At 36.6% G+C, this 25,963-nt stretch overlaps 1 long non-coding RNA gene across 2 annotated transcripts in view; it reads right to left on the bottom strand.

The window, feature by feature from the left end:
- LOC132598076 (uncharacterized) overlaps positions 1-25,963 on the bottom strand; it is a 208,405-nt gene that overhangs the window by 134,233 nt on the left and 48,209 nt on the right. For both annotated transcript variants that reach the window (XR_009565730.1, XR_009565729.1), the window contains exon 3: positions 23,095-23,188. This is a non-coding gene — a long non-coding RNA (uncharacterized lncRNA). The remainder of the gene's footprint in view (positions 1-23,094; positions 23,189-25,963) is intronic.

Below are 25,963 nucleotides of genomic sequence, written 5' to 3'. Positions count from 1 at the left end.
CTCATCAATTGAGTTAATATACTATTGAGTGAGGTAAGTGAATATACAAGAGTCAGGATCAGGAAGTAGGCAGAACAGTAGCTTTTGGATAGGAAGGAGGCTCATCTGTCTCTTTGTCTTACTTCTTCCAGGTGATCATGGCTTGACTCCCTACATACATTTGTTCCTTTTTTTCTGGATATTAAGGGGCTGATCGCTTTTTGAGACTTCATCTCCCCTCCTTCTCCTAAACTCATACTTTTGATTCTTTCTTCACACAAAATCATCTGTTTCCACTTTCCTTCTCCTCCAGCTTAATTTCTTCAGTTCCACCTGGCTCCACCAGGCTTTGCATCACCCATTTTATTTTACTTACATGTGAACATGTAAGGAACACGTCTTCCTCACCTCCAGGAAGACAAACTCACCCACCCTCTTGTGGCTTCCCTATCCCACTTCTGAACACTGAATTGATTACCTGAGATTCCTAGGCAAGCTTTCTCATTGTTTTGCAATCAAATCCCTCCCTGTCTCTTGTAAACGCACATGAAACCCTCACCCTCCTTTATGAAGTTATCAGAGACTCCTCACAAAACACCCACTCAATGGTATAACTCATCTGCTGTTTTTATGAGTGGATTAACTTCAAATTGTTTTTCCATGGAGACACACAGGACTGTGACATTTACTAGCAGACATACTAGCAAGGGTACACCTGAGAATGCTGATCGTTTTCTTGAACACATGCAGTAACTTCTCCCTTTTTCTCCCACTCATAATGGGTGTGAATAAGAACTATGCTATGGAGATAACGCTAAATTATCTCTAACTAAATACTTTCACAAGCTTCAACATAACTATTAGTAACAAATACTTTTGAAAAACCACACCAACATTCCAGACTCTGTGAGTAGGTGAGAGCACCATTAAGGCAGACTTAAGTATTTTAAAGGGTAGACAACTTTACTCTGTATGGCTACAGATTATACCCTAAATCCTGCCCAACCATCCTATCTATTTGAATTTCTAGCAATGAAACAATTTAGAATAAATTCATCACTAATCTCATAAGCAATTCAAAGCTTATGCCTTGTTCTTGACTGAAGTACAGTGTGGATAATGTTGACTTATATTACAGAAGTTATATTGGTTATCTGTTATTGCATAATAAATTACCCTAAGACATAGACATTTAAATCAACTTTTTCAACTGTCTTGCTCGGTTTCTGTGTATCAGAAGGAATCCAGGAACAGCTCAGGGTTTTAGTTAAAATGAGGTTTTAGCTAAGCTGTCAGCTGGGACCGTGGTCATCTAAAGGGTTGACAGAGGCTGAAGATGTGCTTCAAAGTGGCTCACTCCCAGGCCTGGTGAGTTGGTGCTTGTTAGTAGGAAGAGGCCTCAGTTCCTCATGGCGTGGACCGCCCCTATAAGACAGCTGGAGTTCCTGGAGTGAGTGGTACATGGGAGAAAGGCAGAAGCCTCTATGTCCTTTATGCTTAGCCTGAGGTCCCATCTCATCATTTCTGCAATATCTTATTAGTTACCCAGATTGGCCTTATTCACTGTGGAAGAGGGTTCCACAAAGACATCAATACCAGGAACTGAAAATTGTTGGGAGTCCTCTTGACTGTCATGGAAGTGGTATCCCGCGTTTCATTTATCTGTTTTTCCTACTAGGATTTCCCTTATAATAAAGATGCCTTGTTTACCTCAAACTCTTTTCACTCTCATAATTCTTACCTTACTGCATTTATAATAATTAAGCTCAATAAAGACTTATCAATAAGAAAATATACATATATAGGTATACATATTTTTTAGATTTGCTTTTAAGTATTTCAGAGAGAGCTAAAAGTCCAGATTGGTTTTCATTTCAGCCAAGTCAGTAGGCTGTATTTACTCCAAATGCCCATGAATGATTTCAAGGGCATAATGGATTTTGCAGAGACTTTTAGTCCTCCTCCAAAAAAACTGGAAGCCCTGCTGGGATGGGGCTAGCAGATGTGCAATCCTGACAGGAGGGACTGTGTTGTATTTCTGGATTAGATGTTCATTAAGGGAAAGTGGTATAGGTGAGCTATATACTCAGGATTTACCACTAATGCCTTCCAGACCCACAGGAATCTTCTCCACTTGTTTTTCTCCACTAACGTTAAGAGACTTAACAACTGTCCTGGGAAGTCTGACATCAGTTTTGAATCTCATGATGGAGAGATTTTTGTCATTTAATTTTCTAACTGACTTGAAGCAGCAGAATGGCCTCACAAAATCTTTTTTGAACACCTGGTTATGTGAGTTCATCTGCCCTGAACACAGATATGTAGTCCAGAAGAATGGCTGCAAGCACACTGGAGCACTGTTCAGCATTACCCCACCCCCATCCCATTGCAATGACACTGTACTGTAACAGGCCAGCAAGGACTTGGAGCCCAGGGGCAAATTATTTAATGCATCCCTGTCTCTGTTGCCTCCCTGCCTTGTAAAAATAGAAAGATGATGGCTGACATGACTCACAGAACTCTTGTGACAAATGACTAATAAAAACCCAAGCAAAAGGCTTCCCTGGTGGCGCAGTGGTTGAGAGTCTGCCTGCCGATGCAGGGGACACAGGTTCGTGCCCCGGTCCGGGAAGATCCCACATGCCGCGGAGCGGCTGGGCCCGTGGGCCATGGCCGCTGAGCCTGCGCTTCCGGAGCCTGTGCTCCGCAACGGAAGAGGCTACAGCAGTGAGAGGCCCGCATACTGCAAAAAACAAAAACAAAAACACCCAAGCAAAAGCACTCTATAAATACAAACGGTATTATATGAAGCATGCTGTGACATGATGAGACGATCTAAGGGACCTAAATGCTTTCAGGATATTTAGTAGATTTTGGCAATGTCCTAAATGTCATTAAGACCTGAGTAACCATGTCTTCAAGAAACACGTCCTGTGATTGACTCAGGTGCAAGACTCTTCCAGCTTATCAGGAACTACCTTGACACTTTTCTGTGGCAGGATGAACATTGTTTGATTGGGTTGGGTTACATGCCGCCAATGCCAATGAAACATGGTGAGTCAGGTAATCAAAAGAAAAAATCCAGACCAATGTAGTCACACTGATAGACTTTGGTTCTGATATCATTTTACTCTGCCCACATGACCCCTTCTGAATTCTGTTTTGTGAATAATGACACTTTGGATTTGCCTAGTAGAGAAGACTACCGGCTCTCAACCAGAATGTTTTCTAAACTCTTCTGTATACAAGGTAACTCTTGGGTGACTTGGTCATGCACATTTATCCCCCATAAACAAGGGCAGATTTATTGAGTGAAGATATCAAAACAATTTCTATTGAGCAAGCAGAATGGAAGTGGGAGTCTATAATCATATTTGATTTTGTAACACCTTAACCTTTTCTTATAAATATACTTTTTGACAACACATTTTTACTAAATTGAAATTTATTTCATTCTGAAGGGTTGGAAGAGGATTAGGAAGATGGGAAAGAATTGTGTTAAATCTTCTACAATAAGAGGAAATTGTTTGAAAAGAAGCCCAGTTACATGGAAGGACATCAAAATTGGAATCCCTGTTTTGTCAGCTATTAACTGTACAAAATGGACAAGTCATTTATCATTCTAATTCCATCAATAAGAAAAATTAGACATAAATATTAACACCTACCTGTGTACAAGGATTGAGTGAGATAAATCTCGATCTCTGTTTTGAGCATTTTGAGGTCAGCAGTGGATTACAGCTGTTTTAAAAAATTACGTGGGCCTATCTAAATGTATGATTAAAATTTCTCAGAGGTTTATGGTGTGGTATTTATAGTAAGATAAGAATGTATTCTAAATTGATCCTTGATCACATTTTCATTCTTTTAAACTTGTTCTACCTCATTTTCTCTGTGATAATAACTATAATTATATCCATTCCTCATTATAAAGCTACTCCTTTTTCTTTCTTGACATTCTGCCCTCACTGGCTAATAATGGTGAAACTACCCGAGATTATTTATAAAATTCAGGAAAGCACGAAGGAATGTCATATGCAGTCTGCATTGTATGCATTATTCTAGTTTTCTTGCCTACAAAATAAATTTGCCAAAATTAGGATTTGTAACATAAGCTAAGTCCCTATTTCTACATGTGTTAGCTTCTGAGGCTTAAGTCAAAACTCCTAATTTTGACCAATGCTTCATCATCTGTCCTTAAAACATCTGGGAAAATTTCACCATTCTTCTCTCTTCTGTCCCCTTAACCTTTTCAGTTATTACTGGAATACATTTTTAATCCCTTTCCCTTCCTTTTGTTCTCATACCTGGAGTCCTTCGTAGAGACTTCAGATGGAGAACACTCCACTTACAGTCTAGCTTTTCATAGTTAAAATTAAATTTTTCATCAATGGGAGAAGTGTTGGATATTATTCAGACTTTTAGAGCTTTGGAGAGTGAATTTGTAGAAAAAAATGACTTCATATTTGCTGTTAGATAAAAAACTATGTGTCTGTAATCAACAGATATCTTCTATATGTAATTTATCTTTTTCTTATGCATTGTCTGTGAAAGATGATCTTGTGTTTCCTGACACATTTTCAAGTGAATGATCTTATAAGAATGCGTCTCTATTCTTCCATTATTTTACCAAATTGCATGTCAGTTTGGCATTTTCTCTCTTATAATCTTAACCTTTCCTTTATTTGAAGTAATTGTCTAGTTCATGTAAAACTATTTACTTTGGTTATTTTAATTACTTCAAAGGGAAAGAAATTCTAACGTAAAATGATCTTTTTCTATATCTCTTACAGACTTAAAATGTACTCCACTACTATGAATACCTTCCCCTACCTAGCTCACATCACCTCCCCACTCCTACACCATGGTCCCCTAGCTTATTGAATGCACTTATAGCATTCCTTTTCAGTCTGTATTGTAATCATGTTGTTTTTCTAATCTGCTTTCCATAGTAACCATGCATTCTTTGAGGACATGAGCTCTTATTCAACTCTATTTCCAGCACATAGCTTTGTGAGTGGCCATAATTAGTTCAATAAATATCGATGTATAGATAAATAAATATCAGCTAATTTTTACTTATATTCCAAGATAAAGTTTTATTTATTGCCATCATTATCTTTACTCAATCTAAATAACTACATAAACAAAAAAGTGGTAATATACAAGTTCATCCTTAGACTGATACCCAATACCCAAAGTTTAGAACAAGTTCCACTATATAGTTTATTTTTTTATTCAAAACATTTGTTTCTGTATTATTTAACTGTCTTCCCAAAGAAACCTATGAATTAAATATCAATTTATCAAATTTCTATTTAGGTATCTTTAAGATACTCTCTAAATCCCAGCAACTAATCTTGGTGAAAATTAGTTAAATTACATCTAAAACATTATAAAATCCTACTATTTAAAGGCACCTTAGAGTTCATCTAATACTCTTTTTAAAAAAAAAAACTGCTTATGAAACGTATTTAGACTGATCAATGTTTATGCAAACAAGAAAGATAGGCAGAACATTAGTTCACTTCAATCACTTCAAAGAGAAGATGTGCAAATAAACTAGAACACATTTGAGTTTTCAGAACTGAGCTCATGTTTACAAGACTGAGAAGTCTGGGCCATAATGTGATTTAGTGGTGATATATTAGCTGTATAACAATTAAATCTCAGTAAGTCACTTACCATACCGCAAGTTTATTTCTGGTTCACACAAATCTGATGTATTTGGCAGGGGCTTTTCTCCATTTCAGGCTTTGATACAACATGCATCTTCCAGCATGGATATAACAGTGTAAGCAAACGATATAGGTGGCATACCAGCTACTAATCATCTTGGACCAAAATTATGTCCATCATTTTTGGTTCCGTGTATTTGGCTAAAACTAGTCCTATGGGCCTGCCAGACCTTACCCTACCAAGTCATTTGTTCAAGTCACACCACACATTAAATTCATTATCTTCCTGTGTACATAATAGACTGACCTCTCTCCAAGAAGCCAACACAAATACCATCCACTCTCTGCATCCAGTTCAAAGAGCAGGGTCACTAATTGTGCCCAGTAAGGAGAAAGAGACCAGAAATGAGAACTCACGGGTAGTCTTTACTATAGATTGTTTTGATCAAGTATGCTACATTGAATGCCTTTCATGATCAAACACTATACTAGGTGGCGAATCAAAATTTTATAAATGGCAATTCAATTATCTGTAGAGACTAAGAACGAACAAACAAACAAAACCAACCACGACATTGCTTTTTAAATCAGTTCTCATAAGAAACATCAGTATTGTTGCTTTGTACCCTTAGAAGGACTAGATACAGTCAATCAAGGTTTAATATCCGTTGAGTTAGGACCTCTGGCTTGCTTAACTGCTTTATTTTTTAATTTTTTTCAATAAAAAAAAATAGGTGTGCATTTTTATGAACGAGAAAAGAGTGAGGTCATTTCACGAGCCATGAAATGATCCCTGCATCTCCCATTCGAGTGCTGCTGTCCAAAATATGAGAATGAAAGAAGCACAATTAAAATTCATACCTTTTTATGAAAACTTTGAAATAATAAAATTATACAAAGTAGCCTAAAGATAATTTGCTATGTGGTTTTTGCTTCCCTTCTCTTTCCATTGGATCCTCAGAATATCTGTATAAAAACCACAGGCTGCAAAATGTAGCAAATGATGGCCCTCCAGCAGTGAATGTTTTAAGGTTTATCTTCTCTGAGCTCTTTGAGGGTAAGTAAACATGGTTAGCAATGGAACATTTCTAAGCTTACATTTGACTAAGACCTAGGCTTAAACCAATTAGCAAAATCATCTACACAACAGTAGGATCAGAAAAAATGATTATAGGGCCATTTGACACCTCTTTAGGAAAACAACAGTTATTAACCCAAATCCATCACTTAGAATTTTTCTAAGGATAACATGTAACACCAAATAGCTCAATCAGAATTTTCAGTCTAATTGTTTCTTATTTAAGGGATAAACTATATTTTTAAATGTAAAAAGGACTCCAGTATTGACTTGAGAAGCTGCTTAGTTAATTCAGGTGATTATAGTGGCCTTTTATACAACCCAAGAAAATTTTTTTGTCAGTGCCTTTTTTTACCTATATGTAAAAAGGTATAATTTACCTTTTAGTATAATTTTTAATTTTTTTGATAGCATAATTGGGAAAAATATATAGGGCTTAATTTCCAATAGCACAAAGTTCTAAGGACTTTGAAAATGAAAATAAATTAATTTAGTAATTTATGCTTTGTCTCATTCTACAAAAAAATCAAATAAAATAGAATGGAGGGAGCTTATGACAGAAACATTCTGAAGAAATATTCAGAGCCAAAAAAAAAGAGAAAATGAGGATAAAAGTAAAATATAATATACCCAGGGATTATGTTAGTGAACCATCACAGCCTCACATTTGAGTCTGTGCTTTGCAGCAGCCAACAAAAAGAAAAAAACATATACAGTTAGTGCATATAAGTAAATTATTTAATTCAAAATGAAAGAAAGAAAGGAAGAAACAAGAAGGAAAATCAGTCTTCTCAGTCCTAAAGTATTTTCTGGAACTGACAACTGGAAGAAATTTCTCCTTTGGATGTATGTACATGCAGGAGGATTGGATTAAGTCTTTTGAATACACAGACGTAGAAAATGTACTTACAGATACAATGGTGGAAGGGGAAGCTGGGACGAAGTGAGAGAGTGGCATTGACACTACCAAATGTAAAACAGATAGCTAGTGGGAGGCAGCAGCATAGCACAGGGAGATCAGCTCGGTGCTTTGTGACCATCTAGTGGGGTGGGATAGGGAGGGTGGGAGGGAGACGCAAGAGGGAAGGGATATGGGGATATATGTATATATATAGCTGATTCACTTTGTTGTACAGCAGAACCTAACACAACATTGTAAAGCAATTATACTCCAATAAAGATATTTAAAAAAAAGTCTTTTGAAACTTCTTGGTAATACATGTGATGTTAAGTTTCCCATGACTTTTCCTTTTAATGTTTCATGATTATAGTTATAATGTCTTATAATGTCCCATAATCCATTTATTTAACAACCATTGATTGCCTATATAACTAGTGCTCGGTATTAAGGGAGAAATGGTGAATGACACACTGTCCCTGCCCTCGTGGTGCTCACAGCCTAGCAGAGACATGGAAATATAGGCAATTAAATCCTATAATGGGAGAAGCCAATCAAAGAGGAAATAGGAAGAGAGTGGTGATGGGAAGTATCTTCTAAGCCTCTGGGCAAAACCTGCAAAGGTCCTGACGGGAGAACATCATGGCCATGCCAGCAACTGCAAGTCTGCACAGGGGGCATGGAGAATAGATAGAGATAAGACTACAGACATGAGCAGGTAATTATGAAAGACCTTGTAAACTGTGTTCAGTAATCTGGCCTTAGTGGTGAGAACAGTGAGCCAAAGTGAAACTTAATCAAAGTGATTCTGTCATTTACAAAAAAGAAAAGAGAAAAACCAACCAAACAACAAAACATCACTACAACAACACTGAACTCCAATCACGCCATTATGATGACTTTTAACTAAAAAAATGCTTATAAAGTGTCAGGGGGACAGGGGAATTTAACGCACGTTCCATGTGACAGTGTGTCCTTTTATCAGCCTTAACTGAGCAGTTGGTTCCTACTCCAGGAGAGACTGGATTGCAAGGGACACAGCCAGTTCCCTTGCAGTCCTGAGGCCCTTACAAGAGATACACAGTCTACCATCCTAGCAAAGGTCACATGTCTGGCGTGGCTGCTTATGTCAGCAAGACCTGTAAAAATGCCCCATGGGCCAAGAGCATCTGTTCGTCTTCATGACTTGTGGTAATGTCAGATGCTTTATATTCCCTGCCTTCCCGTGAAGGAAGACAGTTCTCTGCTATTAAAATTAAAGCAACAGCATTACAAATTTTCTGCAAGTTCTTTGTCCTAGGTACGTTCTCAATGAACCGAGGAGAGAGCTGTGCTTTCCTTAGAAGACGTGGACTTAGAAACTTCTCTGTGTGTCAGGAGAAAGGAAGAATACATGTCTTCTGAATGCAAGCCCTCACTTTTTCCCACAAGACACCCAGGTCTCCTCGACATGGCAACCCCATCCCTGCCTAGACACATCCACCCATGAGAGAAAATTCTCTCTCAGAGAGCTGGAATTTAATTTCTTTACCCTACCCAAAGAAAAATTAAAATACTTAAGTAATAACATTCACTAACATTGTCTGCCATCTGACACTACACAGAAACAGGGCAAGTATGCTTCGCCTTGGGTGGCTGATGAGGCCACTTCCAATTTCAGGCATTATCTAACAATATCCTTGCCTGTATCTAAGTGCATTGTTATAATTAGTAATCATAAAGAAAATGGGGTGTATGTATGGGGGAAATAGTTTTAATTATTTAATATGATGGTATAACAACACAGCCTTGCTGTTCCCATTCCTGTAAATTCACATCAAGCAACAAACATGCTGTACATCCATAGCTTGGTACCTCTCTGCATGGCCTCTAATTTAAAGTCTGGAAAACCATATAATTATCACTTCAAGTGAAGAGGGCTTCAGAGTGTAACTGCTATCAAGGATGTGCTAAAATGAAAGTAAAAACGTACTGAGGGACCAGAGAGGATTGTGAAGTGTCGGGCAATGGAACTACATCACGAATTTCAACGCTTAAGTCATTCACTAATGATCTATTTTGGTAGCTTTCTTTTCTTTTACAGACACTGTTTCAGAAAAGTCTTAATTTATTTTTTGGCTGATAGAGTGTGGGGAAGTAGCCATCTTTAATAAGGTGGTTGTGTGTGCTAAAGAGAACAGGAAATAGTGTAGAAGCACTTAACTTTGAAACCAGTAAGCATGGTTCAAACTCTACTACAATCCTCTCGATGACCTCATAAGTCACAAAGCTTGAGAATATCTCTCCAGGACAGTGGACTTCCAAATACAGTCTGTCCCACAGATATGTGACGTTAAGCTATTTTGCTCATGCAAAACAACTGCAAATAACAAAGCCGTGCATGTTCATCTTAGAAAAGGCAAACTTAGAAGATGTCTTTGTTGTCCTCCACTACTGCCAGGTGTGTCAAAAAGAAATTAGGATTTGATTCGTTGATCTTCATTGCTCCAGTGGGCAAACTATCTCCAAGAGGTAAAAGATACTGCAAAGCAAATTTTCCCTCAATATATGATTGATTTTATGTTTTAATTTGAGCCTGTGATAACCATTTGTCATAAATATTTTGTAGAGAAGTTTTCTGTGCCGGGTGGGCAGCTGCATAGAACACTTGTAGGGCCTCTTCTAATTTTATACAATCCAAAATTGTGTAGAATGGAGAAGGGACAAAGAAAAGGACTAGCATTCATAATCTATTAGTGAGTTGAAGTCTATTTCATTGCAATGAGTCTTTGAAGGATAATAACTTGACTTTCCCCCTCTGTACCTCTGCTCCCTCCTCCCATTACACACCCGCTAATGGTTTCCAGTGGCAGAAATCCAAGATACAGTAATCCTGTTTGTTTGATGACTAAACATCCTTTTATGCCTGGAGGATCAACTCTAACAGTCAAACAAACTGAATTAGTGCCTAATGCCAAAACCAGGGCACTCTCTGGACTTTAAAGAGTGGCCCAAATCACCGACATTCCCAGCTTGATTGGTGTCTCCCTGGAGAAAAAAATCACTTTGTTTCATTTTAGTTCATTATGACAAACTTTGGGGGATTTAATTGACCGAAAGGGCACTGAATTTAAAATGCATGCTGAGGTTCTTGGGTAGCATGAATCCACAACGAGTGTCCATACAGGCCATGAGCTGACATATGTTTCTGAAAATGTTTTGATTTGACTTGATTTGCATTTGGGGTAAGTGAAGTTGAAACAAAGATGAAAGTGTAAGCTGTTTGGGAAAGAAGGAAACTAAGTCTGATCTGATTTTACCTAATGTAAATTAGCCCTTCAGGGAGAATAATTTAGTGTTATTTATTTGTCCTGCTCATGGCCTAGCTAGAACTTACGCTGGCCAAGATAACGTTATTTCATGAAATCTCCCTCATACTATGTGAAAACCTTTCATTCATTCAGATTGCTGTCCCTCCAAACCTACATGAGATAACCTTCTCTAGAAATGTGACTTTGCAGGGAAGACCTGACCTTAGAAGAGATTCTGTTGCTGCTATTTATTATGAGAAAATAATACCAGACTCATTGGTTGCCTGTGGGTCTAGCAGATGAAAATAAAATCCAGAATTACAGAAGAGAGGATGAGAGGAAGCCAAAGACAGACAATTTCCGCTTCACAATATGGCTTCACGCAGATTTTCATGATTCAGTCCTAATACGGAGAGTAGTGATTTATGAAGTGGCAGCATATTGAATGGTATCCCTTTCCCTACTCTTAGGTGTTTTGCAAATTCCCATAACTCTAACCTCAACTGACTTTTTAAATAATGAAGACCACGTAGACAGGAATAATAGTATCATGGCTATTAACACAGTAAGAACAATATTCAAGGAAAACTTGTATTTCATATATCAGACTTTAATTATTGTTCTCCTTAATATGGAATCACCAATATTTAGAAGAGTACCCTAGGTCATTTCTTGCTCTACAGACTCAGTACTTCACTGCTATTAAAAATGGGGACTCCAATTGCACTTGTTCTAAATGAATCTGAAATTTTTACTGAAATGGAAAACAGTGCCTGATAATGAACTTCCGGTTCTCTTGCCAAGAACAGACCATGACCAGGAAGTCCCATTTTTATCACAGGTAGCCCCGAATGTCACCTCCTACCCACATTATGTCATATATTATGTATGGAATATAACTTCTTTCAATAACCTCAACTCTCACTTTGCCGTGAACCATCTTTAACACTCTAGAAACACACAGCATCCAAAACAGCGTAGGTCTGTTTTGTTATGTTTGTCTCCTTGTATGCTGGTCTGAATAATTTATTCACTTCATAGAAGAGGAGGGAGGTAAAAATTAAATCAGAATAATTTATCTAAGCATCGCATTCACCCATAATATGTGGTTTCTTAATTTCCAGCCCAACATTTGTCTTTAATTGAGAAGAAAGAATACACATGTTATATTACCAGATCAAGTTACTCTCTTTGTTTTTTCTTTATCCCCATCCATTTTGGAATAAATGTTATTCTCTATTCATTCTGATATTAGATTAAGTGGACAAATGTAAAGACCTACTAAAAATTCTTCTCTGACTTAGGAGATTGAGATAGGGAATTCACAGAAAGATGGAGTGCAAAAGAGAAGAACTGAAATTCTGATCAACGTTTTTATCTCTTTAAACTGTAGCAAATATTTATTCTAAGTACATAAGATTGTTAAACAATTATAAGTATCATTTGATTATCACCACTTGCAATAGAAGCCAAACTCTGAATTACATCAGTCTCTTTCTCTATTTAGGTATCTTCTCTATCATCTTACAGGCAGCTTCGGCATACGTGGATGTATCTGGTTGAAAGGGACCATTTACCCAGTCAGATTCTGGAGTCAATGGAACCATAAACTACTATTTTCCTTTATTTTAAAAAGATTTTTTAAAATATCTTATTTTAAAAAGTAATGTTTCTCACAGCATAGCCTTCTTGATTCTCCTTCTTAAGAAATAATATTAAAATTTGGACTGGTTAAGTGCATGTAAGTTAATTTTAACCATCAGTCAGAATTCAGATATTGAGTTTCTAGTAAGTGATTCCTTATGTTCATATGCAACCTGCAATGCCGTTTCAATTTTGGTTGTTGCACAACCCTGTTTTTGTGTATTTGGACAGCAGAAATGTCCCAAAATCTTTCAGATGATCAACCAAAATAGGAGAGGGTTTTTAAACTATGACCTGACATTTCAAACTATAACATAGCAACACAATAATCCTAATTATTCAAATAATCATCAATAATAAATATTGAGTATAAACAGAGAATTTTAGAAATTCAAGAACACCTATAGCAAAGACATTATGCCTAAGTCATAATCTACATTTTCAGAGACAGAAGGATAAAATCATAGTTCCTCCTTACCTATGATGGCTAAATACAATTGAAGTAAAAAGATATTCAGAGTTGTCCATCAGATTAAAAAACAAGCAAACAAAAACAAAAAAAACCTCACTCTGAAATGCGTCCAGTCTCCCATGATTTACTTTGAGAAGTCTTCTGACAAAGTAAATCACCCAGGTCAAAAAGTCAAACTGTTGCTTGGACTCTGAAGAAATATGTCATAGTAAAGAAATGATGGCCTGATTTGTTTCTTTTCCTTAATCAGTTTGAGTAATCTGAAGACAGGTGGTGTTGCCAATAGGGAATTTCCTAAGCCAGGTTCTCAAAAAAATATCCAGTTTAGTTTTTTGCTGCTGTTGTTGTTGTTTTCTCTTCTTAAAAGAAGGACTCCCAACAAGGGCAGATATTTTCATTGGATTCCTATTCATGTGCTACGTTTTTGGGCCCCATTACCCTTCCTGTCTCCTTTCCAGGCCATACACCCTCAATCTCATTTCTTGACCTTATTTAGAGGAGAGAAAAAGAGAGGAGTAAAGGTAGAAAGCAAAAGCATCATTTGCATAGATGGACAGATGCCTTTGAGAAAGGCAGAAGAAAAGTGTATGAATTTCACTTTCCAGTGCAGGTCTTGAAAGATGGTGTGTACTTCTAGCCAATAAATAGATGATTGATGGTAAAAAATCACAAACCAGTTGTGGTTTCGGAGGGAAACAGGAAATGGGCAAAGAAACTTTTGATATTGTCATGGTCTGTACACTTGAGAAATTTAAGAATTTTCTTTATTTTGAAATTAGCTGTTAAACTGTTGAATTGGGTTTCCTGAATGTGATACACAGATTAAAATAACAGAATACCATTTATTAGAATTACAATTGTAAAAGAGGACTCTGAAAATGTCTATTTTTTAGTAATATCAAAGCTCATTTGTTACATGGCACGGCTCTTATTTTTTCAAGGAATGCTTTGTATTGTATATTATATAATTGCTTGATTTTTCGTTCAGAATTTTGTTTTGTTTTTTAATACCTTGAACAATGCCTTTTATCTTATGTTCAATAATTATATACTACTCTACATTTTAACATTTTTTATGAGAAAGCTTTAAAAAAAGTATAGACCTCAGTGAGTCTTCTTTATTTCTACTAAAAACTACCCAAATAACTTAAATCAGCACAATCCATTTACATAAAATAAAACATAAAGGCCTTTCTTGTTTTCTTGGTCCTCATCCAAGGATTTGGATTTTTGTCAAAACAATTTAAAGGAAACCCCCCCCAACACACAATAATGTATCTTCTGTCATTGTACAAAATATATAAGTGCTATGAGTTCAAATTAAATTTAATAAGGAGGCATATAATAAAATGGACAACCTGGAAGAAATGGACAAATTCTCAGAAAAGCACAACTTTCTGAGACGGAACCAGGAAGAAATAGAAAATATAAACAGGCCAATCACAAGCACTGAAATTCAAACTCTGGTTAAAAATATTCCAACAAACAAAAGCCCAGGACCAGATGGCTTCATAGGTGAATTCTGTCAAACATTTAGAGAAGAGCTAACACCCATCCTTCTCAAACTCTTCCAAAATACAGCAGAGGGAGGAACACTCCCAAACTCATTCTACAAGGCCACCATCACTCTGATACCAAAACCAGACAAAGATGTCACAAAGAAAGAAAACTACAGACCAATATCACTGATGAACATAGATGCAAAAATCCTCAACACAATACTAGCAAACAGAATACAGCAGCACATTAAAGGGATCATGCAACATGATCAAGTGGGGTTTATTCCAGGAATGCAAGGATTCTTCAATATACGCAAATCAATCAATGTGATAAACCATATTAACAAATTGAAGGAGAAAAACCATATGATCATCTCAATAGATGCAGAAAAAGATTTCAACAAAATTCAACACCCATTTATGACAAAAACCCTCCAGAAAGTGGGCATAGAGGGAACTTACCTCAACATAATAAAGGTCATATATAACAAACCCACAGCCAACATCATTCTCCAGGGTGAAAACTGAAAGCATGTCCACTAAGATCAGGAACAAGACAAGGTTATCCACTCTCACCACCATTATTCAACATAGCATTGGAAGTTTTAGCCACAGCAATCAGAGAAAAACAAGAAAAGGAATCCAAATTGGAAAAGAAGTAAAGCTGTCACTGCAGATGACGATACTATATATAGAGAATCCTAAAGACTCAACATAAAGCTACTGGAGCTAATCAATGAATTTGGTAAAGCAGCAGGATACAAAATTAATGCCCAGAAATCTCTTGCATTCCTATACACTAATGATGAAAAATGTGAAAGAGAAATTAAGGAAACACTCCCATTTACCATTGCAACAAAGAGAATAAAACACCTAGGAATAAACCTACCGAAGGAGACAAAAGACCTGTATGCAGAAAACTATAAGACACTGATGAAGGATATTAAAGTTGATACAAACAGATGGAGAGATATACCATGTTCTTGGATTGGAGGAATCAACATTGTGAAAATGACTGTACTACACAAAGCAATCTACAAATTCAATGCAATCCCTATCAAACTACCAATGGCATTTTTCACAGAACTAGGACAAAAAAATTTTAAATTTGTATGGAAACACAAAAGACCCCACCCCCACATAGCCAAAGTAATCTTGAGAAAGAAAAATGGAGTTGGAGGAATCGGGCTCCCAGACTTCAGACTATACTACAAATCTACAGTAATCAAGACAGTATGGTTCTGGCACAAAAACAGAAATATAGATCAACGGAACAGAACAGAAAGCCCAGATATAAACCCACGCACATATGGTCACCTTATCTTGGATAAAGGAGGCAAGAATACACAACGGAGAAAAGACAGCCTCTTCAATAAGTGGTGCTGGGAAAACTAAACAGCCACATGTAAAAGAATGAAAATAGAAAAATTCCTAACACCATACAGAAAAATCAACTCAAAATGGATTAAAGACCTAAATGTAACATCAGACACTATAAAACTCTTAGAGTAAAACATAGGCAGAGAACACTCTATGACATAAATCACAGCAACATCCTTTTTGACCCACCTCCTAATCAAAATACAAACAAAAATAAACAAATGGGACCTAATAAAACTTCAAAGCTTTTGCACAGCAAAGGAAACCATAAACAAGACCAAAACACAATTGTCAGAATGGGAGAAAATGAAAATGAAACAACTGACAAAGGATTGTTTTGCAAATGAAACAACTGACAAAGGATTAATCTCCAAAATTTACAAGCAGCTCATGCAGCTGAATGCCAAAAGCACAAATAACCCAATCCCAAAATGGGCAGAAGACCCAAGTAGACATTTCTCCAAAGAAGATATACAGATTGCCAACAAACACATGAAAGAAGGCTCAACATCATTCATCATTAGAGAAATGCAAATCGAAACTACAATGCGGTATCACCTCACACCAGTCAGAATGGCCATCATCAAAAAATCTACAAACAATAAATGCTGGAGAGGGTGTGGAGAAAAGGGAACCCTCTTGCATTGTTGCTGGGAATGTAAATTGATATAGCCACTAGGACAACAGTAAGGAGGGTCCTTAAAAAACTAAAAATAGAACTACCATACAACCCAGCAATCCCACTACTGGGCATACACCCTGAGAAAACCATAATTCAAAAAGAGTCATGTACCACAATGTTCATTGCCGCTCTGTTTACAACAGCCAGGACATGGAAGCAACCTAACTGTCCGTAGACAGATGAATGGGTAAAGAAGATATGGCACATATATACAATGGAATATTACTCTGCCATGAAAAGAAATGAAATTGAGTTATTTGTAGAGAGGTGGATGGACTTACAGTCTGTCATACAGAGGGAAGCAAGTCACAAAGAGAAAAACCAATACCATATGCTAACACATATACATGGAATCTAAAAAAAAAAAAAAGGTTCTGAAGAACCTAGGGGCAGGACAGGAATGCAGATGTAGAGAATGGACTTGAAGACACAGGGAGGGGGGAGGGTAAGCTGGGACGAAGTGAGAGAGTGGCATGGACTTATATATACTGACAAAATGCAAAATAGATAGCTAGTGGGAAGTAGCCACATAGCACAAGATCAGCTCGGTGCTTTGTGACCACCTAGAGGGGTGGGATAGGGAGGGTGGGAGGGAGATGCGAGAGGGAGGAGATATGGGGATATATGTATAGCTGATTCACTTTGTTATAAAGCAGAAATTAACACACTGTTGTAAAGCAATTATACTCCAATAAAGATGTTAATAAATAAATTAATTAATTTAATAAGCAGGAATATATTGTATATATCTAATATGTATACAACAATATTCTGGATACTGTTATGGTTGTAGGAAATATGCACTTACAGCAAATATTGTACTTTTCTAAAAAACACTGATCAATTAAAAGGAGAAGCTATATGGTACCTTACATTTTATATAAGCTCTATTATTTGTGGTTTGTTAAAAGTGTCTAGACTACAAATTGCTTAGGAGTATGAACACATATATATAAACACATATTCATTTTATGTATATTATATTTTAACATACATGTGCAGATATATACTCATGTATATATATATCTTATGTATGAAACATTTTCTATAAGATAAATATATTTTATATATATGATTTTAACACAATACTGAAAAATAACACTTTCAAAAAGGCTTTAAATGAAATATTTGTAAAAATCTGCACTGTAAAGCTGTTGTTAGTTTACCAGGTGCTCATCTACATAAATTGGAATAAAACAAATGTCTTGACCTGACATGTTTATTTCATTCAAGTAGGTCTAATAATTGAGCTGTGAAAACTTAGAAGCTTAGAACCATTTGGTTTACTCTATTTACTTTCTGTTCTTTAAAGTCTGACACTGTCCTTCATCTGAATGAAAGTTCTATTGAAATTATCCTTCTTTTAAAATATCCTGGCATCTTAGAAGCGTGCTTCACAAGCAAGTTTTCTATTACAGTACTTTTTTAGTATCAGCAACAATATAAAAAGTACTCTCCATGACTAAAATGAATGAAGCCATAATTGTCCTTGGTTTTCATGGTTTGGTAAAACCATAGAATCAAATACCTTGGAGATTTCCTTAGACGTGAGTTTGTGTTTCCACTTCAAGTGTCTGAAGTTAATAGAAGCAAGCACAAAGAAAATTAAGGGCAACTGCAGAAAAAACGATAAAAAGTGAGTTTAGGGCTTCCCTGGTGGCGCAGTGGTTGAGAGTCTGCCTGCCGATGCAGGGGACACCGGTTCGTGCCCCGGTCCGGGAAGATCCCAAATGCCGCGGAGCGGCTAGGCCCGTGAGCCATGGCCACTGAGCCTGCGCGTCTGGAGCCTGTGCTCCACAACGGGAGAGGCCACGACAGTGAGAGGCCCGCGAACCACAAAAAAAAAAATAAATTAATTAATTTAAAAAAAGTGAGTTTAAAGGGTGCCTGAATTTGCTGATAAAAAGTGAAAATATCAATCATCTATATTTTTGTGTAATGCTAAATACCAGTAACTCTGTTCCAACCTGGAGTCACAAATTATTGAGCATTAATTAAGTGATCATTGAATCTTCTAAAACATGTGGATATTTGATAATATATAAACATGTAACTAGGCAAGAAACACAAAAGAAGGAAAACACCTACAATACCGAACCCAAAACAATTAAGAAAATGGGAATAGGAACATACATATCGATAATCACCTTAAATGTAAACGGACTAAATGATCCCACCAAATGACACAGATTGGCTGAATGGATGCAAAAACAAGACCCATATATATGCTGTCTACAAGAGACCCACTTCAGACCTACAGACACATAAGGACTGAAAGTAAGGGGATGGAAAAAGATATTCCATGCAAATGGAAACCAAAAGAAAGCTGGAGTAACAATTCTCATATCAGACAAAATAGACTTTAAAATAAAGACTATTAGAAGAGACAAAGAAGGACACTACATAATGATCAAGGGATTCATTCAAGAAGAAGATAGAACAATTGTAAATATGTATGCACCCAACATAGGTGCATCTCAATACATAAGGCAAATACTAACAGCCATAAAAGGGGAACTCGACAGTAACACATACATAGTAGGGGACTTTAACACCCCACTTTCACCAATGGACAGATCATCCAAAATGAAAATAAATAAGGAAACACAAGCTTTAAATGATACATTAAACAAGATGGACTTAATTGATATTTATAGGCCACTCCATCCAAAAACAACAGAATACACATTTTTCTCAAGTGCTCATGGAACATTCTCCAGGAGAGATCATATCTTGGGTCACAAATCAAGCCTTGGTAAATTTAAGAAAATTTAAATTGTATCAAGTATCTTTTCCGACCATAATGCCATGAGACTAGATATCAATTACAGGAAAAGATCTGTAAAAACTACAAACACATGGAGGCTAAACAATACACTACTTAATAACAAAGTGGTCACTGAAGAAATCAAAGAGGAAATAAAAAAATACCTAGAAACAAATGACAATGGAGACACGACGACCCAAAACCTATGGGATGCAGCAAAAGCAGTTCTAAGAGGGAAGTTTATAGCAATACAAGCCCACCTTAAGAAACAGGAAACATCTCAAATAAACAACCTAAACTTGCACCTAAAGCAATAAGAGAAAGAACAAAAAAAACCCAAAAGTTAGCAGAAGGAAAGAAATCATAAAAATCAGATCAGAAATAAATGAAAAAGAAATGAAGGAAACAATAGCAAAGATCAATAAAACTAAAAGCTGGTTCTTTGAGAAGATAAACAAAATAGATAAACCATTAGCCAGACTCATCAAGAAAAAAAGGGAGAAGACTCAGATCAATAGAATTAGAAATGAAAAAGGAGAGGTAACAACTGACACTGCAGAAATACAAAAGATCATGAGAGATTACTACAAGCAACTCTATGCCAATAAAATGGACAACCTAGAAGAAATGGACAAATTCTTAGAAATGCACAACCTGCCAAGACTGAATCAGGAAGAAATAGAAAATATAAACAGACCAATCACAAGCACTGAAATTGAAACTGTGATTAAAAGTCTTCCAACAAACAAAAGCCCAGGACCAGATGGCTTCACAGGCGAATTCGATCAAACTTTTGGAGAAGAGCTAACACCTATCCTTCTCAAACTCTTCCAAAATATAGCAGAGGGAGAAACACTCCCAAATTCATTCTACGAGGCCACCATCACCCTGATACCAAAACCAGACAAGGATGTCAAAAAGAAAGAAAACTACAGGCCACTATCACTGATGAACATAGATGCAAAAATCCTCAACAAAATACTAGCAAACAGAATCCAACAGCACAATAAAAGGATCATACAAAATGATTAAGTGGGGTTTATTCCAGGAATGCAAGGATTCTTCAATATATGCAAATCTATCAATGTGATAAACCATATTAACAAACTGAAGGAGAAAAACCATATGATCATCTCAATAGATGCAGAGAAAGCTTTTGACAAAATTCAACACCGATTTATGATAAAAACCCTGAAGAAAGTAGGCATAGAGGGAACTTTCCTCAACATAATAAAGGCCATATATGACAAACCCAAGCCAATATCGTCCTCAATGGTGAGAAACTGAAAGCATTTCCACTAAGATCAGGAACAAGACAAGGTTGCGCACTGTCACCACTCTTATTCAACATAGTTTTGGAAGTTTTAGCCACAGCAATCAGAGAAGAAAAGGAAATAAAAGGAATCCAAATTGGAAAAGAAGTAAAGCTGTCACTGTTTGCAGATGACATGATACTATACATAGAGAATGCTAAAGATGCCACCAGAAAACTACTAGAGCTAATCAATGAATTTGGTAAAGTTGCAGGATACAAAATTAATGCACAGAAATCTCTGGCATTCGTATACACTAATGATGAAAAATCTGAAAGTGAAATCAAGAAAACACTCCCATTTACCATTGCAACAAAAAGAATAAAGTATCTAGGAATAAACCTACCTAAGGAGACAAAAGACCTGCATGCAGAAATTTATAAGACACTGATGAAAGAAATTAAAGATGATACAAATAGATGGAGAGATATACCATGTTCTTGGATTGGAAGAATCAACATTGTGAAAATGACTCTACTACCCAAAGCCATCTACAGATTCAATGCAATCCCTATCAAACTACCACTGGCATTTTTCACAGAACTAGAACAAAAAATTTCACAATTTGTATGGAAACAAAAGACCCCGAATAGCCAAAGCAATCTTGAGAACGAAAAACGGAGCTGGAGGAATCTGGCTCCCTGACTTCAGACTATACTACAAACCTAGAGTAATCAAGACAGTATGGTACTGGCACAAAAACAGAAAGACAGATCAATGGAACAGGATAGAAAGCCCAGAGATAAACCCACGCACATATGGTCACCTTATCTTTGATAAAGGAGGCAGGAATGTACAGTGGAGAAAGGCTAGCCTCTTCAATAAGTGGTGCTGGGAAAACTGGACAGGTACATGTAAAAGTATGAGATTAGGTCACTCCCTAACACCATACACAAAAATAAGCTCAAAATGGATTAAAGACCTAAATGTAAGGCCAGAAACTATCAAACACTTAGAGGAAAACATAGGCAGAACACTCTATGACATAAATCACAGCAACATCCTTTTTGACCCACCTCCTAGAGAAATGGAAATAAAAACAAAAATAAACAAATGGGACCTAATGAAACTTCAAAGCTTTTGCACAGCAAAGGAAACCATAAACAAGACCAAAAGACAACCATCAGAATGGGACAAAATATTTGCAAATGAAGCAACTGACAAAGGATTAATTTCCAAAATTTACAAGCAGCTCATAACAAAAAAACAAAAAACCCAATCCAAAAATGGGCAGAAGACCTAAATAGACATTTTTCCAAAGAAGATACACAGATTGCCAACAAGCACATGAAAGAATGCTCAACATCATTAATCATTAGAGAAATGCAAGTCAAAACTACAATGAGACATCATCTCACACCAGTCAGAATGGCCATCATCAAAAAATCTAGAAACAATAAATGCTGGAGAGGGTATGGTGAAAAGGGAACACTCTTGCACTGCTGGTGGGAATATGAATTGGTTCAGCCACTATGGAGAACAGTATGGAGGTTCCTTAAAAAACTACAAATAGAACTACCATATGACCCAGCAATCCCACTACTGGGCATATACCCTGAGAAAACCATAATTCAAAAAGAGTCATGTACCAAAATGTTCATTGCAGCTCTATTTACAATAGCCCGGAGATGGAAACAACCTAAGTGCCCATTATCGGATGAATGGATAAAGAAGATGTGGCACATATATACAATGGAATATTACTCAGCCTTAAAAAGAAACGAAATTGAGCTATTTGTAATGAGATGGATAGACCTAGAGTCTGTCATACAGAGTGAAGTAAGTCAGAAAGAAAAAGACAAATACCGTATGCTAACACATATATACGGAATTTAAGAAAAAAAAATGTCATGAAGAACCTAGGGGTAAGACAGGAATAAAGACGCAGACCTACTGGAGAACGGACTTGAGGATATGAGGAGGAGGAAGGGTGAGCTGTGACAGGGCGAGAGAGAGTCATGGACATATACACACTAACGTAGTAAGGTAGATAGCTAGTGGGCAGCAGCCGCATAGCACAGGGATATTGGCTCGGTGCTTTGTGACAGCCTGGAGGGGTGGGATAGGGAGAGTGGGAGGGAGGGAGATGCAAGAGGGAAGACATATGGGAACATATGTATATGTATAGCTGATTCACTTTGTTATAAAGCAGAAACTAACACACCATTGTAAAGCAATTATACCCCAATAAAGATGTTAAAAAAAAAATGTACGTACTTTCCACGTAAAATGATTGGAGTTTAGCAATTATTCATCGTACTGTTACACTTTCTACTAATTTCACTGCATTGAATATAAAGTGCTTTACTGCTATTTCTTTAAGAGGGTCAGTTAAAAACTGCAGTTATAAATTTGTTTGAGAGGAGTTTTAAAGTGGTTTTGAAACTACTGAAGTACATGTCTAAACATCTTACCTCTTGGGACTTCCCTGGTGGTCTAGTGGTTGAGACTCTGTGCTTCCAGTGCAAGGGGTGTGGTCGGGGAACTAAGATCCCACATGCCGCACAGCTAAAAAAAAACAAGAAGAAACATCTTACCTCTTGGTCCTTCTCATCACTACTCCTTGTCACCTGGATTAAACTTGCAGATTTATAATACCCACAGACACAAGACTCTGACAAGAAGTCATTACTCTAGTTTTTTTTTAAGTACTCTATGAATGTATCAACTGGTATAAATGAGTTATGACTTTAAAATCCCATTTAATGATGAGCTCTGTTGTTCAAAGCTAAATAATAATTTTAAACAAATTTTGTACTTTTAAATCCATGATTTTTGTATCAGGTAAATACTTTTAAGAGGAATGAAAATTTATTTATGTAACATGAAGATTATAAATTAATGATAAGAGAATACTTGGAAATGATAGGATATTGACTGAATTAGTAAAAATTAACCAGTCATTTTAATAAGAGAACAAACATCAAGGCTGTATGTTCATACTGCCCATGCAAATAGTTCTGGATGTTGAAAGGGGAGTGTGAGTGCTTGAGAGAGTAGGGGGATGGAGAGAGGGTTAAAACACTTGTATACTACGTAATGGGAAAAGGTTAAAACTAAGGTTTTCATTTATTCACCAGTGTTTTGATACATATGGTTACAAGTATGCATTTCTATTTTCTATATATTTACCTTTCATCAGGTCCAAAACATGAATCTGAAATTCATTTCAGTGTTTGGCTTCCTAGCAAAATGTCTCTGTGATCTCTGCGGGGCCACACAGAATGCTCTCTAGGGATCATTGTACCTGTTAATGGGCTGAATTGCACCCTCACCCCCTAATTCATATGTTGAAGTTTGAACCCCCAGTCTCTCAGTATGTGACTCGATTTGAAGATAGAGTATTTACAGTGGAAATTAGATTAAATGAGGTCTCTAGGGTGGGACCCCATCCAATATGACTAGTGTCTTTATAAGAAGATATTAGGAGACAGATACACAGAGAGGACACCTTGTAAAGACACAGGGAGGAGAAAATGGTTGTCTATAAGCCGAGGAGAGAGGGCTCTGAAGAAACCAACCCTCGTTACACTTTGGTCTTTGGACTTCTAGCCTCCAGAATTGTGAGAAAACAAATTTCTGTTGTTTAAGCCACCCCATCTTGTACTTTGTAATGGCAGCCCTAGAAAACTAATACAATACCAATTCCAAATCTAAACCAAGGCAGGTAGAATTATGCAGGACAAAGAGGAGTAGAATCTTAATAAAATCATCCCTATGACATAAGATTTTCTGAGAGTTAAGACATGAATAATTTTCTTCTTGGTTTATGTTATGTCTTCTCTATGATATTGTACTAAAATTGTAAGCCTACCAAGGTTCTCTAATTAGTGCTTCTAAAGTATTCTTCTACTTGTATATTAAGATTTCGGTATTTTCTGTAAGAGTTAGAAATGTCCTGATATTGATTGCTTTGCACCACTATAGCTTCAAAGCTTGGAATGATGTTTAATATAATGATTTTTTTCCTGACTCTACTATAATGCAAAAGAAATAGGAATACCTGCCATGAAATCAAAGGAAGACATTGATTTATGCTCTGGGAAGAACGAATTGAAAATTAAATAAAGAGAAAATAAAATTTCCTAGACCAGGAGCAAATGGAAATTGATTTAATTTAGTGAAAAGAAGTCACCTCTTTGAGTAGTCAAGCAAAGCATTAGGATCTTGCTGACTACCAGGAAAGGACAAATTAGAATTGGAAGAAACTATGAGTACGTAGCCTCCAAATTACCATAGTACTTTTCTGGTAAATTTCCCGTTTTACACAAAACATTATGTAACATTTCAGGGAATCATGATTTTTCCACCAGTAAAGTATAATGATATTAAAATATTTTCCTTGCCTTGTCTTTTAAAGAAAGATTAAATTATATTCTATCTTGCAGGCATATAACCCATGCATTTTTGAGAGTGGTGCATGGAACATACGGACATTTCAGCTGTCTATGGTTTTCCTCATACCTTTTGACACCCCTTAAACAAACTTTATTCTTAGAGCCATGGACTGAAATCTTTAGAGAGTGAGAGATGGAGATAGTCATAGGTAGGGGACAGACTTATTGCTAGTAGAAGACTGACACCACGCACCACTTTTAGACTGACAAGAAGAAAGGGTCAGAGCAACCTGGCAGTCTGCCAGCTGTAAGAAAGTGACACCACTAGAGGCTGAAGAATAAATTTATATTTAAATACCCTCAGTTCTGAAGAATTATGTGGTGGAATCAGAAGGGAAATATAGCAGGTAAAATCCTGATGACTTGAACTTTTAAAATCTCATCTTGGAGGAAAATTGCAAAAAAGAAACTCTATGGGACTTAGCATAGCACAAAATGTATTGAAGAGTTGGCATCAGGTGTGCGGTGTAATTTCAGACAGAATAGGGCAGATATTGGAAAATATATATGTGTTTCTATTTGAAAGCCACCTCCAAACTCTTTGTTTTGCAGTAATTCTCCCTGAGGGGAAATAGCTAGTCTCATATCAATCATTTCAGGCAGGAAAGGAGGGAGGAAGGTTTGAAGTGGTAGCTAGGAGGATTGCCTCCTGCCCTAGCTAGACCCAGAAGACACATCCCAACAGTTGAAGTCACTCTCTATATTTTACTTTTGTTATTCCCCAGCCTCCTTTAAAGTGGTCTTACAGATAGCTTAGTGGAAGCTATGCTTTGGGCAATTAAGAGACTAGTTGTGTCCATACCTGGGGTAAAACAATTTCTGGCAGAGCAAGTGGCAGAAATATCGAAAAATTAATCTACAAGGGTTCAAAGTTAAATGCTTTTGC

The sequence above is a fragment of the Globicephala melas genome, chromosome 11 (assembly GCF_963455315.2).
Source record: "Globicephala melas chromosome 11, mGloMel1.2, whole genome shotgun sequence".
Classification (NCBI taxonomy): domain Eukaryota; kingdom Metazoa; phylum Chordata; class Mammalia; order Artiodactyla; family Delphinidae; genus Globicephala; species Globicephala melas.
The sequence above is the reverse complement of the archived record's forward strand: the minus strand, read 5'-3'. Positions and strand labels throughout refer to the sequence as shown.